Below are 6,397 nucleotides of genomic sequence, written 5' to 3' on the forward strand. Positions count from 1 at the left end.
GGCTGATAATACAATGGTCAGTATGGATACATGGGGTCTGATAATATACTGGTCAGGAAGTATACATGGGGTCTGATAATACAATGGTCAGTAAGTATACATGGGGTCTGATAATACAATGGTCAGTAAGGATACATCGGGGCTGATAATACAATGGTCAGTAAGTATACATGAGGGCTGATAATACAATATTTACCAAGGATACATGGGGGCTGATAATATAATGGTTACAAAGGATGCATGTGGCCTGAAAATATAATGGTTACGAAGGATTCATGGGGCCTGATAATTCAATGGTCAGTAAGGATGCATGGGGCCTGATAATACAATGGTTACTGAGGATACATGGGGGCCGATAATAGTGGTCAGTGTGTAGACATGGGGGCCGATAATACAATGGTCAGTAATTATCCACGGGGAGTATTAATACAATGGTCAATAAGTATACAAGGGTGCTGACAATACAATGGCCAGTACGTATACATGGGGGCTGATAATAGAATGGCCAGTAAGTTTACACGGCGGCTGATAATTGAATGGTCAGTAAGTGTACACGGGGGCTGACAATACAATGGCCAGTACGTATACATGGGGGCTGATAATACAATAGTCTTTAAGTACACATGGGAGTGATAATATAATGGTGAGTAAGGATACATGGGAGTGATGATAGAATGGTCCGTACGTATACATGGCGGATGATAATAAAATGCTCAGTAAGTATACATGGCGGCTGATCATACAATGGTCAGTAAGTATACATGGGGGTTGATAATACAATGGTCTTTTAAGTATACATGGGGGCTGATAATACAATTGTCAGTAAGTACACATGGGGGCTGATAATACAATGGTCAATAAGTACACGCGGCGGCTGATAATGCAATGGTCAGTAAGTGTACACGTGGACTGATAATACAATGGTCAGTAAGGATACATGGGAGTGATAATACAATGGTCAGTAAGTATACATGGGGGCTGATAATACAATGGTCAGTAAGTATACATGGGGTCTGATAACACAATGGTCAGTAAGGATACATCGGGGCTGATAATACAATGGTCAGTAAGTATACATGGGGTCTGATAACACAATGGTCAGTAAGGATACATCGGGGCTGATAATACAATGGTCAGTAAGTATACATGGAGTCTGATAATACAATGGTCAGTAAGTATACATGGAGTCTGATAATACAATGGTCAGTTAGGAAGCATGAGGCAGATCTTGCCAGAAATTGTTCGGAGCGTCGAATCAAAGTTCACCGCCGCTCCTTCGATTTAAATTAACGAAATTCCTTCCGGCGGGCTCTTCGGCGTCGAATTGTTTGAACTGGACCATGAATCCAATCCTGCTCTGTCCCCCGAGCCTCTGAGCAGCGTTCGTTGCCGCGGCTGGAAATGTCTGTGAGAGGAGAAGACACGCCCACAAAATCTGTCAGGAAGTGAAGTCACGCCCACAGCTCCAGCCTTCATTGCTCAAAGAGCTGAGCAGACTTCTCATTGAAAGTTAGTGTTCTTCATGCAATTGTAAATTCAAAATAAACTTTTTATAAAAAGCCGAATTTAAATGCATTTTTAAAAAGCAGTGGAAACTTAAATAAACAGTCTTTAAAAAGGAGTGTAAAATAAAATGAACTGTTTTTGAAAAGGCTGTTTTTGCACTGAGAAAAATGATGGAACAGCAAAAGATGAATGAGAAGAGGTGAAACAAATGTTGTGATGAAGACCTCTCCACACTCCTCAATGAGGTTGAGGTGAGGCTTCGGCGGCTTCTGGGGAACGGAAGTCTCGGGCGGCACAGAAAGTTAGCGTGTTGGTGTGGAAGGAGGTGGCACAGGTTCTGAGCACTAACAGCATCGTGTCACGGAGAGCGGAACAGGGCCGCAAAAAATCAATGATTTAATGCAGTCGGCTAGGATGTATAGAGAGTTTTTGAAATTCAAAAGTTCAGATTTAATTGTGCTGAGTTTTCCTAATGCACAAACACAGGGTGTTTCTGGGTGGTGTGGTCAAGGTTCAATCCAATGGCAACTGGTCGTAAAACTCAGTTGCCATTGTGGACGGGCCTCACTAAATGCTTTTCGAGATCTTTTATCCCTACTCCAGAGATTTGAGGTGTTAAATTACAATTAGTGAATTAGACCCTGTCTCCAAACCCCCAACTTATCTCTCTCACACAAACAAGCACAAACTGATTTTTATTGTTCAATGTCCTGTAGTGTAAAATGGCTTTTAATAACCGTGAGAGGTCGAAGACCGGCGGCGGTTCAGCCTTTATGAGGGAGATGACCGAGCATGAAGAAAGGGCCACTCAGCTGCAGGGCAACACTTCCAGTTTAGTGTCTGGTGACCGATCAGACACTGGAGCGAGGAAAGGTGAGTTTCACATTCCTCTATTGGCCAGCTGCATGTTTAAAACCTGCGTGTTGTCTGAAGGATGGGAAAAGGAGATTCGAGTCTGACCATGCTCGTGCAGCGTGTGGGCGTCTGTGATGTGACCGATGAACATGCTTCACCAGTGGAACATTTTGTTCTTCCTTCCCACAGATGCACAGCCGTCTGAGGACACTCGGGCTGCAGAAGGTGGTGACTCGGCGGCTGCAGAGAGTGATGGTGTTTTTGCTGCAGAGGGAAAAAAAATCAGGGCTACGGGGGGGGCAGTGGGAATAACTGGAATGCTCTTGCATGGAGCCGGCACGGACCGAATGGCCGAATCGCCTCCTTCCGTGCTGTCACCTTTCCATGTTTCTCTGATGCAAATTGAAGAAGATTTACAGTGAGCAGTATCAAAATGCAACAACTACCAGGAGTGGGGTACGAACCCACGCGGGTATAAAGCCATGGGAGTTTCAGTCCAACGCTTTAACCACTCGGCCATCCTGGTCGTTTCGCAGTTTGGCGTGGTGTGTAATATTCTTGAGTCTCACTGCTTCATTTTCATTGTCAGTCAAAGTCCAGGATGAAATGATGTGTGGAGCGGGGAAAGTGTGACAGAGAGAAACTCTGAAAAGCGTTGAAGAAGTGACACACACGCTCTGACACATGACACACACACACAAACACAGCCAGGTACACCTCCATGTGTGAGTGTGTGATGTGTCTGTCCGTGCGATCCGCGTCCGTGCCGGCTTCAATTTTTAATGAAATGACCCATTTGATGTCAGTTTGTTGAACTTTCCACGGGCCACTGTTGAAAGAAGACTCACCGTTCACATTTCCATCTCTCTGTTGGTTAAGATCCAGAATAAAGTGATGTGGGGTGCGAGGAAAAGAGTGATAAAGAGAGACACTCAGAAAGAGAGAGAGACACTGGGACAGAAAGAGACTCTCTCGGTCTGCTTGAGTCTGTGTCAGTCTCTCTCCCTCCATCTGTCCAATACCCGCAGATTTGAGACTCACAGGGTCAAAGAAGGAAACAGATTGGAACACATTGAGCCTGTGTCCTGTTTCAAAACCGACTCCCAGGAAAACAGCTCCGGTTGAATCGTTAAATGGTCCAGGTTTTTCCGGCGAGTTTGACCTCCTCCCTGAGATGGCGAGACACGGGGACGTGGGGCGATTAAAAGGCTTCGGAAAAATCATTTCCAATTGGATATTCTCCATCGTGGTGAGATATCCCCCCTCAGCCAGGGATTTAGTTCCCCGACGGGGAGGAAGCATTTTTAAGACGCCAACTACAAATTTTACTTCTTTGCCTCGCTTCGTCTTCAAAAGCGACAGAGAAAAATAGAACAGAAAAAGAATGAAACAGGTGATTGTCACTTTCAGAATATTATTGAGCGGAGACTGTTTGGGGACTGAATTCTTGGGGCCCGTCTGTTGCAGAGCACAAATGTGTTCCGATCTGTTTCCTTCTTTGACCCTGTGATTCTCAGATCTGCGGGTATTAGAGAGAGAGAGGGGGAGAGACAAACATACAGAGAGAGAGAGATACAGAGAGAGAGAGAGGGAGAGAGACAAAGACTGATCCTGAGAGACACTTTGAAACATGAAGGTGGGGGGAGAGATTTAACGATTATTCCTGTGTGTGTAATATACCTGTTTGTGTGTGTGTCTCACTTTTTCCAACGTTCTCTCTTTCTCTCTCTGTCACTCTCTCCCGCGCTCCCCACATCACGTTATTCTGGACCTTGACGAACAGAGAGATGGAAATGTGAAAGGTCAGTCTTCTTTCAACAGTGGCCCGTGGAAACCAGGGTTCAATTTCCCGACCGGGAGGTTATTGTTTTTTTGCCTTTAAAAGCTTCACTTTCATTTCTCTTGCAATTTATCTCCAAGTGGAGGTTTACCAGAAAGATCCCGCATACAACAATGAAATGGATGGTCAGTCAATCTGCGTTTTGGTGGTGTTAGTTGAGGGAGGAAAGATAACTTCCTTAATAATGGATTCTAACATTTTCATTTTAGGCACAGACACACACAGCCATGTACACAGGCAGACACTGATACACCGATAGATACTCACACACAAAGGTACACACACTGAGAGACAGACACACACAAAGGTACACAGACAGAGAGACAGACACACACAAAGGTACACAGACAGAGAGACAGACACACACAAAGGTACACAGACAGAGACAGACACACACAAAGGTACACACACACAGAGACAGACACACACGTGTAGATTGAAACGCAGAGATGAAAGGTCATCAAATAAATGGATAAAATAGGTTCACTGAAATTTGAAGCGTGTCTAACGCCGTCTCTGGTGAGTGTCCTTTCTGTGGCCACGCCGGCTCCTCGTTAATACAGTGCTGAGTATCCCCGCCTGTCACTCGGGGGACCGCGGGTCAATTCGCCCGACGGGGAGATTATACATTTGCTGCTTTTAAATGGTTCGCATTCATTTCTCTTGCAGTTTTCTGAGTGCTTCTGTGTCCTTCCTTCTCTCTGTCACTCTTTCCTCATCCCCAACAGCATTTTAGTCAGGACTTTGACTGACAAAGTGATGAAAAATGACACAGAGCCGCAGAACTGGTCCAGTTGTCAGCCGTCGCTCAGTGGGCAGCACTCTCGGCAGCGAGCACACAATCTGCTGAAAGAAGGCTTGTCTTTCACATTTCAATCTCTTTGTCAGTAAAGATGAAATGATGTGGGGAGCGGGGGAAAGAGTGACAGAGGGAAAGAACGATAGAGAGACACTCGGAAAAGCTTTGAAGAAGTGAGACACACACAGACAGACACATGAGACACACAGCCATCATAGAATCTAAGAAAATTTGCGGCACAGAAGGAGGCCATTCGGCCCATCGTGTCCACGCCATCTGAGAAACGAGCCACCAAGCCGAATCCAACCTTCCCGCATTTGGTCCGTTGCCCTGCAGTTCACGGCTCTTCAGGTGCACATCCAGGTATTTTTGAAATGAGTTGAGGGTTTCTGCCTCTATCACCCTCTCAGGCAGTGAGTTCCAGATCCCCACCACATTCTGGGTGGAAATGTTTTCCACATTTCCGCTCTAATCCTTCTACCAATCACTTTAAATCTATGCCCCCTGGTTAATGAACCCTCCGTTAATGGAAATAAGTCCTTCCTATCCACTCTATCAAGGCCCCTCATAATTTTGTACACCTCAATCAAATCTCCCCTCAGCCTCCTCTGTTCCAAGGAAAACAACCCCAGCCCATCCAATCTGTCATCATAGCTAAAATTCTCCAGTCCTGGTAACATCCTTCTAAATCTCCTCTGCACCCTCTCTAATGTAGTTACATCCTTCCTGTAATGTGGTGACCAGAACTCTGCGCAGTACTCAAGCTGTGGCCTAACTAGTGTTTTATACAGTTCCAGCATAACCTCCCTGCTTTTATATTCTATGCCTCCTCTAATAAAGGAAAGTATCCCGTATGCCTTCTTAACCACCTTATCTACCTGTCCTGCTACCTTCAGGGATCGGTGGACATGCACTTCAAAGTCCCTCAATTCCTCGACACCTTTCAGTATCCTACCATTTATTGTGTATTCCCTTGCCTTGTTTGCCCTCCCCAATTGCATTAACTTTACACTTCCCTGGACTGAACTCCATTTGCCACCTATTTGCCCACCTGACCAGTCCATTCATATCTTCCTGCTTTCGTTTTCCAAAATTCACTGGATACAGGCGTATTGCCAGAGGATTGGAGGACTGCTAATGTTGCACTGTTGTTTGAAAAGGGACCGAAAGATAGGCCAGTCATTCTCACCTCGTGGTGGGCAAATTATCGGAATCAATTCTGAAGGACAGGATAAACTGTCATTTAAAAGGACAGTCAAGGACAGTCAGCACGGATTTGTTAACGGGAGGTTGCGTCTGACTGACTTGATTGAATTTTTCGAGGAGGTGACCGGGAGGATCGATGGGGGTAGCGCAATTGATGTAGTGTACATGGATTTTAGGATGGCTTTTGACAA

General features: G+C 45.4%; 1 non-coding gene across 1 annotated transcript; it reads right to left on the reverse strand.

Moving 5' to 3' along the window:
* Positions 1-2,804: 2,804 nt before the first annotated feature.
* Positions 2,805-2,887, reverse strand: trnaf-gaa (transfer RNA phenylalanine (anticodon GAA)). The gene has a single exon. It is a non-coding gene; the product is annotated as a tRNA-Phe (tRNA).
* Between the last annotated feature and the right edge of the window lie 3,510 nt (positions 2,888-6,397).

This window comes from Heptranchias perlo, unplaced genomic scaffold (assembly GCF_035084215.1).
Source record: "Heptranchias perlo isolate sHepPer1 unplaced genomic scaffold, sHepPer1.hap1 HAP1_SCAFFOLD_56, whole genome shotgun sequence".
NCBI lineage: Eukaryota > Metazoa > Chordata > Chondrichthyes > Hexanchiformes > Hexanchidae > Heptranchias > Heptranchias perlo.